The sequence below is a fragment of the Spermophilus citellus genome (genome assembly GCF_964194105.1).
Source record: "Spermophilus citellus genome assembly, chromosome: X".
In the NCBI taxonomy this organism is placed as follows: Eukaryota; Metazoa; Chordata; class Mammalia; order Rodentia; family Sciuridae; genus Spermophilus; species Spermophilus citellus.
The window spans coordinates 120,820,943-120,834,208 of record NC_138190.1 but is presented as its reverse complement, the minus strand read 5'-3'; the positions used below and the strand labels follow the sequence as shown (position 1 = coordinate 120,834,208).

The following is a 13,266-nucleotide window of genomic DNA, read 5'->3' as shown; positions in this document are numbered from 1 at the left end:
CCCAGTACCCACCCCCCAAAAAATAAAAAGTATATTTAGAAATATACATGAAAAAGGTACACATCACTAATTACTAGGGAAATATAAACCAAGCCACAATAAAATAATACTATGGAATGACCATTATTTATTTAAATAAATAACAAAGGTTGATGAGGACAATGAAGAAATTAGAACCCTTGTGAATTGCTGGCGGGAAAGTAGAATGTGCATGCAGGTGCTGTGAAAACTACAACTTCCTTCCTGGCTTAGGAAGGAAGAAAGGAAACAGGAAGGCAGGCAGGAAAATGGGAAGGAAAAGGAAGGAAGGAAGAAGAAATTACCATATGATCCAGTAATTACACTTTTGGGTATATACCCAAAGAATTCAAAGTAGGAACTTGAATAGATATTTATACAACCATGCTCTTAGCAGCATTATTCACAACAGACAAAAAGTGGAAGCAACTCATGTGTACATTCACAGATACAGCAAAATGTGTGTGTGTGTGTGTGTGTGTGTGTGTACATATGTATATGTATACATACATATATATTTTTTTAGCCTTGAAAGGAAAATTCTGCCAGGCAAGGGGTCAAACACCAGCAATTCCAGCAACTTGGGAGGCTGAAGCAGGTGGATCACAAGTTCTAAGTCAGCTTCATCAACTTAGGGAGACCCTGCCTCAAAATAAAAATGGTTGTGATGTAGCTTGGTGGGAGGGAGAGGGAGAAAGACAATTCTGACATATACAGCATGGATATACACTAAAGATACTCAGCTAAGAGAAATAAGCCAGTCACAAAAGGACAAAGATTTCTATGATTATACTCATAAAGAATAAATATTATGAGGTACCTAGAGGCATCAAGAGATGAAAACTAGAATGTTGGCTGTCAACAGTGCCACTCAACACTTACAGTTTTTGCCACTATACTAAAAGAAAGATGGTAACTCAAGATATAGGTGAACCTCCTACACAAAGTTCCACTTTACAAACTCAGGAAACAACACGTAATTTTTAAAAATTCCTTGTTATTCAAAACTCATAAACTAAACTATCTGGGGCACTTTACCACTGAGTACATTCCTAGCCGTTTTTCCTTTTTTTTTTTTTTTTTTTTTTTAATTATGAGAGAGGATTTTGCTAAGTTGCTTAGGGCCTTGCTAAATTACTAGACTCAAACTTGTAATCCTCCTGCTCAGCCTCCTGAGTCGCTGGGTCTACCACGCGGCCTGCGCAATGGTTTCATTAATGAGGTTCTAGGCATAAAGTTAGTTAGAAGAGATCGAAATAAAACACACAGACCAGTTACCTTATTTATATTGCTAGGTCCTAGACGGCTCCCCTCTCTGGTTCCCTCCTCTAACCGCCCAGCAGGGCAGCAAGGATTACTCAGGGCTAGCAGGAAAGAGAGAGTGAACCCGCCGGGGAGTAGCCTTTTATTGGGGAACAAGAGATTCAGGGGAGAATTCCATCCAATGAAGGTTGAGGGGGGGCTGCACTCCAAGGTCAGGGTCAGTGATTGGGTCCCCGGGGTCAGTGGTGAGGCACACCCCCACACGGATGGGCTCTCTCATCAGGAAAGGGCCGGGAAAGCTTCGACACAGCCAAAGCGCCTCAGACCCTTAACGGGAGTCACCCAATCACGTGTTAGAATGGCTTCCCACAGCTGGGATTACAGGTGTACACCACTGCATCCAGCTCACCATTTGAACTCTTGCTAAGGAAAGTGGAAATCAAACAATTCTGATTAAGAAGGGGTACCTGTCATTTTAATTTGCACTGCTCTAATTTGCTTGTTTAAAGTGTTATTTGTATTGTATTTTCCATAAATGCTTTCTGCTCATATCCATTGCCTATTTTCCTAATAGTCCTTACTGACTCTAAAGAGTTCTTTTTGTGTTATCTAAGATGGTTATTCAGGCTTCATAAACCAAAGGCTGCCGCTACTACTTCTTCAGAGATAATTTTCTGCTAAAATGGATTCTTTATGCAACAGATATTACATATAGCCCTACCATCTCTCATTGTCTGAGTAAATCTTATCACCCAGGGTTTTATCTTGTAGCCTACTTGTGCCTTTACCTGCTCTACTGCCATATGTGAAGGACATTATTATACTTTACACGTGAATTTTCTGAGACCAACCATCCCCAAGCTAGCACACTTCCCCATGCTTCTTTGACACTCTACCTACACCTTACACATTTTTGTAATCTGCACATTTTCTGTCTCCAAGTATGCTAAAAACAGGAGTTTACAGAGGGTTTCTTCTGCTCACATTGTTGTTTCTGTATTATATCCAAGGAGGGAAAGCACTCTCACAAAATCATGGCAAAATCAGAAGTCTTATCAAAATAGTTAAGTAAAATGGTTTCTCTATCACATCAACATGCCCTAAATACTAATCAACAGTCTTCTTAAAGTTAAGAGATTTGCTCAAGGTCACATAGTCATTAAGAGACAAAAATACGGGCTTCATTGATCTTTTGCAAATCTGTCTCACAAATATATGGCTTTCTTATTAGAATAATCTACATAATAGTTCTTCAACATAAGTAAGATTATACTCTTAAAATATTCTAAATCACTCAATTTCAAACAAAAGAAATATCAGTTTCCTTCCTCTGTATTTAAGTAAAATATCTAAATTTCTCACATAGAAATCACTGAATTATACATGCAATGAAAATATTATACCACCACAAAAAAAGTGTTTCCTACAATTGTGTACACAAAATGACTTCAAGAAAATTTCTGAGCAGCAGCCAAGCTCAAGCGATACACACCTGTAATCCCAGCAATTTGGGAGGCTGAGGGCAAAAGGACCAAAAACTCAAGGGCAGCCTGGGCAACTTAGTGAGACCCTGTCTCAAACAACAACAACAACAACAAAACAAAACAAAACAAAAAAAACAAGAGGGCTGAGGCTGTAGCTCAGTGGCAGAGCTCTTACCTTGCATGTGTGAGGCACTGGATTCAATCCTCAGCACCACATAAAAATAAACAAATAAAATAAAGGCATACTGTCCATCTACAACTACAAAAAAAAAAGATTAAAAACAAGAAGGGCAGGGGATGTCAGAGGCAGAATGCTCCTGGGTTCAATCCTTAATACCAAAAAAAGCACAAAATCCCCAGCTTTACCATCAAACTTACTATAATGTAATATGAATTTATTGTCTCTAATTTACTTCTGTAGCTTCCTCACAGTAACTATAGGTTCCTTTAATTCATAAATGATGGGAAATTTCATCTATAAACAAATAGCTCTCTCTTGGGCTGGGGTGTATAGCTCAGTGGTAGAGCACTTAGCTAGGATGAATACAAGGCCCTGGGATCAATCCCCAGCACCACAAAGTAAAAGACAGCAGGAGGGGGAGAGGAGAGAGAGGTTCTTTAAAATCCCAGCCTGCCTAAGAATCATATGAAATTCTTGTTAAAATGTAGGGGTCACAGGCCTCACACCCAGGGACTCATTCTGTAGATCTATATACAAATCTCAGTTATCTAAATTATTCACAAATCCCCAAATATAAATGAAAACCATACCTCACTTTAAGAAAAGCTACTGTAAGTCATGGAATCAGCAACCTATGATGTATAGGATGACCCAGTTTTAGAGACAGAGAAGGCATGAGTAGCTAGGAAGGAAACACACTTCCCCCTTTTTGCCTTGGTCCACTTAATCATCTGAACCTTATTCACTCAAATGCCAGGAACCCACAACTCAGTGATGCATTTCCCCCAGAATGTACTTAAAATTCCTAGAGACTAAGCCACCAATGGCCACCACACCACTCTTCTTTCCACAAGAAAGAAATGTACCTTTTCTGAAAGGAATTGGATAAATTTAACTAAAATTGAAAAATCTCCAGGAAGTTCATTCTATATAAATTTCTACTCAATGCTGGGGTCTTCCTCTATGCATTTTCTATGTTCTACAAAATACTAGGAGTTACCAATTTCTAGTCAAAAAAACCCAAGACCTACGTTTACTCAGCTGAAAAACAGTGTAGGGAAAAAGGTATAATGTTTACACATTCAGTTTAAAAAAATTAAAGGTAATCTTCAGCACTTATATTTGAATACTATCAATTCTCACAACAATCCCAACAAGGTCCTGCAAAAACCAAAAATCATTCTTTTCTTAATTAATGAAAACTGCATCTATAGCTCTAATTACAATATTTATCTCATTATTCCATGAAAAGTTTTCATTCACATCTCTGCTTCTCTGCCCTTCCTTCCTCAACCTCAAAATCATTCTTTGAGACCCAGTTAAAATGCTAGCTGGGAGAATCAGTGCCTGATATTCTCCAAACCTATCCCTAAATCCCAATGCCCTTTTCTTTTCTGTACATTTCTATTTAGTTAGTTTCTGATAGACGATCTTGCTAATTTGTCAAGGCTGGCCTACAACTTACCATCCTCCTACTTCAACTTCACAAGTAGCTGGGATTATAGGCATGCACCACAGGCCAGCTTTTCTGTTTACCTAACATTTACTTCAAATAATCAAATAATTATATCTGTTTTATGAAGTCTTCTCTACTCCAGACCTCCAAGAACTGTTCCTTTTAAGTGCAATACAACTATATTCAAATACACAAATTTAAGTGCTGAGGTTGCGGCTCACTGGTAGAGTGCTCGCCTAGCACATGTGAGGCACCGGGTTCAATCCTCAGTACCACATATAAATAAAATAAAGGTATTGTTTCCACTTATAACTAAAAAAAAAATTTAAATACACAAAATTAAGGATTTCAGTTCAAGTATTAAGTAACTGTACAAGCATTGTGATAGCCTGATAATAAAAACAATATACACAATTAAAAAGTAAAATTTACAGTAAATAAAATTGGATGGCCTTAAAGACGAAGTCTTTAGGGGTATAAAAATGTCTTCAACTTGTTCTGAAATAATTTTTTTAAAAATAGGTGAAAGGAGCTAAAGCCAGATGGGCAGGTATTTGATGAAGTAATGTTGATATAATCCCAGTGGCTTGGAAGGCTGAGGCAGGAGGATCTAGAGTTCAAAGCCAGGCTCAGCAAAAGCGAGGTGCTAAACAACTCAGTGGGACCCTGTCCCTAAATAAAATACAAAACAGAGCTGGAGATGTGGCTCAGTGGTTGAGTGCCTTTGAGTTCTGTCCACAGTACCCCCCCCCCAAAAAAGGTGTTCACACTACATATGCTGGAAGTTTTTATTATCATAATAATAAAAGTGTTCAAGGAAAATGAATAAAACATCCTCCCATGTGAGTTTACAGTTACAGTGAAGGTGTTACACAATTACTATAGAGTACACTCAGAGTATACTGACATAAATATGCATAGGAAGCCCCAGGGCACAGGGAAATGACTCTTAAGGGAGATAAGGGAGCTCAGGAATGGTTTCCAGTAATACCAATCTAAATGTAGAAAGACATACACTATTGTGCAGACAAGTGGGTGCAAGAGTATTCAGGGTATCTGAAACAGCAAAAACAAAGCAACATCTGGGCATCAATCAGCTTGGTGTCTTCAGAGAACTAAGGTAGCTGGATATTAACCCAATGTATAAGGGAAGAAAGGGAGGTAGGTTGGTTTGGAATGCCCTGATAAATTCCTAACAAAACTCAATCACTACCTCCTCTGTAAAACATACTCCCTTATGTCTCCCAGATAATCCCGACCTCGTTCTGTTGTTAGTTTGTAAAAGCTTTTGTCATTCCTCAGATATCTTCTGTACTAAGACTGTGGACTCAGAGGACAAAAATTGTAACATACATACAATTAACTCTGAAAAGACACCATTATAATACATAGTATTATATATTCTTTTAATATGAAGAATGCCCTAAATCATATCCCAATGAACTTCTCACCCAATTAAAAATGTAAAGGCTAACTTAACATAAAGAAATCATTATAAAATACCACTTTCTGGAAGAAAAAATACTAAATCACATATATGTACCCATTGTGTGTGTGTGTGTGTGTGTGTGTGTGTGTGTGTGTGTGTTTAAAAGCCATGGGAATGATATACATTGCTAAAAATGTGCTGAGGGTTGGGGACACAGCTTAGTGGTAGAGTGCTTTCCTAGCATGCATGAGACCCTGGGTTTGCTCCCCAGTGTCACCCCCAAAAAAACAAAAGTACAGAAAAGTGCTGATGTCATAAAATGTAAGGTAGCGTATTTAAGTGAAAAGAACAGAAAAGAGCTATATATGCATTATATATGTATGTATGTATATATGTGTGTGTATGTATATATATATGCATATATTACACATATGTGTACACACACACACGATCCCAGTTGTTTATGCTTAGAAAATTTCTAGAAGGATGAAGAAACTATCTGCAATGGTTATCTCTGAAAATCTGGAATGGTGGGATCAGAAAATTCACTTTATGCCCCTTTTGTACTGAATTTTTACCATGGGCAATGGTCATTATTTTTATACAATTAATAATAAAATTCTTCCTTCCTTTGAAGTAATATGCTCTAAGCATTTAAAAATCATTTGGTGACACAAGGACCATGCTACAGAAACTATAAAGTCTTCTGGATACTATCTACTGTAAAATACACAACAACCCTAGAAAAGCAAACATTTCTCAGCTTTCACCTGCAGACAAACTCCCTGAAATTTAGTTTAAAATAGATAAGTTGGGTATGTGTGGTGGTACACACCTGAAATCCCAATGGTTAGGGAGGCCAAGGCAGGAGGTTCACAAGTTCAAAACCAGTCTCATTATCTTAGCCAGACCCTATCTCAAAATAAAATTAAAAGGCAGAGGGCTAAGGATGTGGCTCAGTGGTTACGCACTTCTAGATTCAATCCCAGGTACAAAAAACAAAAAAAAAAAAAAAGAAAAAGAAAAGAAAAACAAATAGAAGAGACAGACTCTTCAGACATATACATTCACTGATTAAAAAATCTCATCAGTTTAGTATGCTTAACTGGAACACAACTGAAAATTAAAAAATCATTTTGATAAGTTTTCAAACCAAGACCATGGTACCATTAACTCAGGCAAATTCTTTTAAACAAGTTTCTTTTAAAATCAGAATACAAATGAGGAATGTAAGAATCAATGATGATCTGTGTCTTTATAGTACTCACAGAAGAATGGAAAAAAAGGAATCAAACTAACACCTCAACCAGTCTTAAAATGGAAGCAATGAAATAAAAAAGAACACACACACCATAAAGTATATCAACCATAAAATACATGAAGTAATTTGAAAGGCAGAGAGCAGTAAAATCTTTGCTTTGCTGATTGACAAGACAAGCTATGTACAAAAAGCAATGGACATAGGAAAATATAATGGATAGTTTCCCTTATGACTCTTGCAATGGGACATATTATCTACGGCTTAAAAACATGTTTATTTAATGGCACCAATAAGTTGAAGATTCTCAAAAAGAAATCTATTATGATACAAAAATACACAACATATCAATCTACTTATTGTGGCTATAATTTTCAAAAATAAAAAAAAAATACTAAATTTCCATGGTAAAATGTAATGATTGGATGATAAATATGTACTGAGTTTACTAATAAAGTATCCAGGGGTGGGTAATCCCAGCAACTCCTGATCAATCCCCAGGACAAAAAAATAAAAAAAATAAAAAAAACCATACATACACACACACATCCTAGACAATGTAACCTACGCCAAACCTTTGAAATGTTTTAATGCTAATATTCTTCAGTATATACTACATGTGAAGTGTCTCACTTTGATATTACCCTCTTTATGACTCAAAATCAATTAAAAAATCAGAATAGGGGCTGGAGTTGTACCTCAGTGGTAAGAACACTTGCCTGGCATGTGTGAGACACTAGGTTTGATCCTCAGCACTGCATAAAAAAAATAATTAAAATAAAAAGGTCTTATGTCCATCTATAACTAAAAAAAAATTAAAAAATCAGAATCAGAACAGACTGGAAGTATGGCTCATTGAGTGCATCCTTTGCAAGCCCGAAGCCATGGGTGTAATTCTCTGTCCTGCAGGCACAGCCATGCAGGCACCTGTATTCAGGGACAAGCAGAGGCGCGTACACACACACACACACACACACACACACACACAAAATCAAGCCAATCATACAGCATTCTAATAACCTTAAAAATCACCCATTTTCTCCTTACCTTCCAGCCTTTGTCTATACATACATGTGCATATGTCCATGTAGATTTTTTAAAACCTATAATCCAAGGGTAAGTAGAACACTTGCTAGCATGCACAAGGCCCTGAATTCCATCCCCAGTACTATAAACTATAACCACATAATGGCTATACTTCTGTATAATTTTTTCATCTCCATATGCATTTCTACCATCTCTGTAATATTCATGATAAAAACTTCTAATAAAGGATGGGAGAGGAGGGGAGGAGAAGGGAGGATAGGAAGGGCAGCACAATAGAATAGACAATATGATTGATGTATGTACATTCCATGTATGTATTATATGTCAAAATACATTCTGCTGTCATGTATAACTAAAAAAAATTTTAAAAAACTTCTAATAAAGTTTTAGGAAATTTCAGATATGATCATTTATTTGTAGACATTAAGACTGACCCCAAACAACCAATAATAAAAAGACTGACCCCAATATTTCATTATAATAACTAACACTGCTTCAGTGTATAGATTTGATGTTGAATTATTAAAAAAATTTTGTAGTTGTAGATGGACAACATGCCTTTATTTGTTTATTTTTATGTGGTGCTGAGGATCGAACCCAGTGCCTCACATGTACAAGGCAAGCGCTCTGCCACTGAGTTACAGCCTCAGCCCTTGATGTTCAATTTTTATGCCTTATTTTCTCATTATTAGATTCAAGTTAAACAACATTTACTTAAGGGCTCTTGACGAAAGACAGGGTACATCTCTAAAATTTTTGCTAGTTTTAAAATTCAGAAGCTGGGCATGGTGGTGCACACCTGTAATCCCAGAAGCTCAGGAGGCTGAGACAGGAGAATCTTGAGTTCAAAGCCAGCCCCAGCAATGGAAAGGTGCTAAGCAACTCAATGAGACCCTGTTTCTAAATAAAATACAAAATAGGGCTGGGGATGTGGCTCAGTGGTTGAGTACCCCTGAGTTTAATCCCCATTACCAAAAGAAAAAAAAGTAAAAAATACTCAAAGAGATTTTCACCTTTTACTTGCAAGGTTATTAACGGTTTAAAATTACAAGATTGCACATCTAGTTTAGTGTCTAGCACTTAGTAAATCTCAATAATTTGTAGCAATAATATTGAAAATCTTATGTTCCCTAACATTAAATATCACAACCTATTCATATCAATTTGTATGAACGCTAAGTGATACAAAACCTTTGATCATACTTGCTACAAATGCTTTCCCAAATTTGTCTGCATCTTACTTATCCCTTTCTGATCTATAATGAAACAAAATTCATCTCTGGAAAGTTGTGTAAAATTACAACACTATCAAGCACATTCTGTGTGTCATACACTTAAAATAATATACTACCTTTAATTATTTCAAAATAGGCAATCACCTATCCATGTTATGGATGATAAAACAAAGAAGTTAGGCAATTTCCACAAGATCATATAATTAATAAAGAAAGGTATCACAGCAATCTAACTTAAATCTGCTTGGCCCTAAAGCTTAAGTTCTTTCCACTATCCCAAGCTACCTCAAAATATCTTCAGCTTTTGAAAGCTATTCACCATTACAAGTACAAACATGTACCGGAAAACTATTAAGAAACACAAATATTTTAGTTATCAGCCAGTCAATTCATCCAGCAACATGTACATCTCCAGGATCAAAGACACTTGAAGATTACAGAGAAAGACAAGAAAATCTAAAGGAAATCAGTAAATGAAAGAAACAGAGGAGGGAGGAGGGGAGTGAAATGGGAAACACTGGAAAATGAAATGTCAAATTATATTTTTTGTTGTGTGCACGTACAAATATGAAACAACATATCCCAACATTATATTCAAGTATAATGCACCAATTAAATATATAGAAAAATAGCCATGTACCATGGTGTATACCTGTAATCCCAGCAATTTGAGAGGCTGAGGCAGGAAGATTCCCAAATTCAAAGCCAACCTCAACAATTTAGCAAGGCCCTAAACTTAGTAAGACCCTGTCTCAAAATTTTAAAAATCCCTGGCATGGTTTTGCATGCCTATAATCCCAGCAGCTCAGGAGGCTAAGGCACGATTTCAAAGCCAGCCTTAGCAAAAGTGAGCTAAGCAACTCAGTAAGACCCTGTCTCTAAATAAAATACAAGGGGCTGGGGACGTGGCTCAAGCGGTAGCGCGCTCGCCTGGCATGCGTGCGGCCCAGGTTCGATCCTCAGCACCACATACCAACAAAGATGTTGTATCCGCTGAAAACTAAAAAATAAACATTAAAAAATAAATAAACAAACAAATAAAATACAAAATAGGGCTGGGGATGTGGCTCAGTGGTAAAAGCACTTGCCTAGCATGTGTGAGGCCGAGTTCAATCCCCAGCACCATCAAAAATATTAGATTTTTAAAATAAAGATTAGAAAGAACACAGGACTGATCTGAGGAGACCCTGGTTGGAATCCTGGCTCTGCCAGCCATGTACTATCCTTATAATGTAAGTTTCCCTCATATAAAGGAGGTGAGAGTACTAGTCTTTAAAGCTTTTTCCTGCTCAACCCAGAATCAGGAAACACAAGATGTACAATCTAAGGCTTATTTTACTAATTCTACTATGATATCCTGGGCAAAGTTGCTTATCTCCTATGAAAGTTAATTCCCTGTTTGTAAAGCATCATGAATACTCCATGACCTCCCTCTGGAAAATATTATTATGAGGACAAAGTGAAAGTACTACATAAAATTCAGAGTGCACAAAAACAATGATGGAATCATTACTACTATTACATTTGATTAAAACTCATAATGAGAGTTGGGGTGTACCTCAGTAGTAGAGTGCTTCCCTAGCAAGTTCAAGGCCCTGGGTACTTTCCCCAATACCTAGAGGGGAAAAAACACACAATGAGCAGCACATTCAGATTTTTTATTAGCTAATACCATCAACATTAGAGAATACAGGGTAAGCACATATAATCCTTTTCTTCAAAACTTAAAAGATGGATGGTGGCCACCAAAAAAGCAAAACCATTTTGTGTTTTTTTGTTTTGTTTTATTGCAGTGCTGGGAATCGAACCCAGGAGCACTCTATCAATGAGGTACATCCCCAGCCCTTTGATTTTTTTTTTTTTTTTTTGAGACAGGGTCTTACTAAATTGCTGGCCTCAAACTTTTTTCCCACCTCTTTGACCTCAAAATTTTGATCCTCCTGTCTCAGCCTCCAAAGTCACTGGAATTACATGCATGCACCACCACGATACAGTTTTTACCTGCTCTTTTTCTTATCTTCAGATTATTTATTTATTTATTTATTTATTTATTTATTTATTGGTACTAGGGATTTAACCCAGGGGTACTGAATCACTGAATTACAACCCCAATCCTGCTTTTTTTTTTTTTTTTTTGAGACAGGGCCTCACTAAATTGCTTAGGGCATTATGAAATTGCTGAAGCTGGTCTCAAACCTGTTATCCTCCTGTCTGGGTCTCCTGGGTGGCTGGAATTACAGGCATGCAGCACTGCAACCAGCTGCTTCAGTTATCTTCACTTCTTCAAGTACAAAAGAAACCTAAGTCTGGAAATACTACACCAAATCAGATTTTAAGAATAAGAGCTTGTCTTGTCAAGATAAAACAGAAAATATGCTAACAGCCATAGTTCAGATAATGAATGCAGACATAGTTAAATACAGCAAAAGACTTACTTAATGGTCACTGAACTGTGTATTTTTAACCTTTACTCCAATTTCTTACATTCTATAGCAATACTAAAAAGCTCCTTAGATCTCAAAATTTTGCTTTCCATCTCAAATTTATTTTATTTATTTATTTGGCAATACTGAGGATTAAACCCAGGAGCACTTTACCCCTGAGCTACATCCCCAGTCCTTTTATTTATACATACACACACACACACACTTTTTTGGTATTGGGGATTGAACCCAGGGGTGCTTTACCACTGAGCTACATCCCAGCCCTTTTTATTTTTCATTTTGAGACAGAGTCTCACCAAGTTGCTGAAGGTTTTTACTAAGTTGATAAAGCTGGCCTCAAATTTGCGATCCTCCTGCCTCAGTCTCCCGAGTTCCTGGGATTACAGACATGTGTGCCACCACACCCAGATATAATTTTTATTTTGAGACAGGGTCTCACTAAGTTGCAGAGGAAGCTAGCCTAATACTTGTGATCTTCCTGCCTTAGCCTCAGCCTTGGGAGTGGCTGATATTATATGTATGCTATCATACCCAGCTTAAACTTTTTAAAAAAAGAAATTTCTAGTACAAAAGAAACCTGGTTACTTTCACAACCAGAACTGAACCTATTTCTAAATATCTTAATCAGTATCCAAATAAATAGATCAAATCATTCATTCAAAAAATATTTCTTGAGCATCTGCTATGTTATTTGGCACTGTTTGAGATACCAAGGTTACAGCATTGAATAGAAAAGTTCCTGCTCCCATGGAGTTTAAGGTTTAGCAGAAGGGACTACAAAGAAACAAGAAAATACCAAACACTGGTAAACACTAACATGAAAATAAAATAAGATTATTTGTGTTGAAATGAAAACAGGAGTCTATTCACTATATTAGTGAATATATAATATATAATATTATATATAATATATGAATATATAATATATAACAGGTATGATCATTTTTATAGCAAAGGTATAAAAAATAAATTTTTATTTTCCTAAATAAAAACCCTAATCTATAAAGGGTGTTGAAAACTAACTACTGTATATTTCCATTTGCTGCTAACTTCTCTTTCTAGATCTGAATTTTTTTTCTAATTTGATAGTATCTTTTTTAATCACTCTAAAGTTACCAAGTCCAGAATATTCTCAGATTATCATAAAGGCCATCTTTTTCAATATATTTTGCAATGCCTTGATACTAACAAATCCCCCAAACAGAAAGTCTATTGACTTCCTACCCAGAAGAAGTCTACGTAGACTACTACCACTTAACATAATCGTAAATATAATCACATAATTATTTTTTAAGAAAGATGTCAAACAGTCTCTTTTACTTTATCCACCCTGCTTCAAGAGTAAAAATAATCATTACTATCAGAAAACAGACTAAATTAGTAATAAAAATTCCTTCTCATTATGGGTGTCATTGCTAACAAGATTACAGTGGGGGAGTGGGATCTGGCTG

General features: G+C 36.4%; 1 protein-coding gene across 10 annotated transcripts in view; it reads right to left on the bottom strand.

Annotated features, from left to right (window-relative positions):
• STAG2 (STAG2 cohesin complex component) overlaps positions 1-13,266 on the bottom strand; it is a 133,846-nt gene that overhangs the window by 98,190 nt on the left and 22,390 nt on the right. Inside the window, exon 1 of one of the 10 annotated variants that reach the window (XM_081277586.1) lies at positions 10,930-10,950. The exons of the other annotated variants lie outside the window; for them this stretch is intronic. The gene's annotated coding sequence lies outside the window, so the exon portion shown is untranslated. Of the gene's footprint in view, positions 1-10,929; positions 10,951-13,266 lie in introns of those variants that run through there. 10 annotated transcript variants of the gene reach the window in all.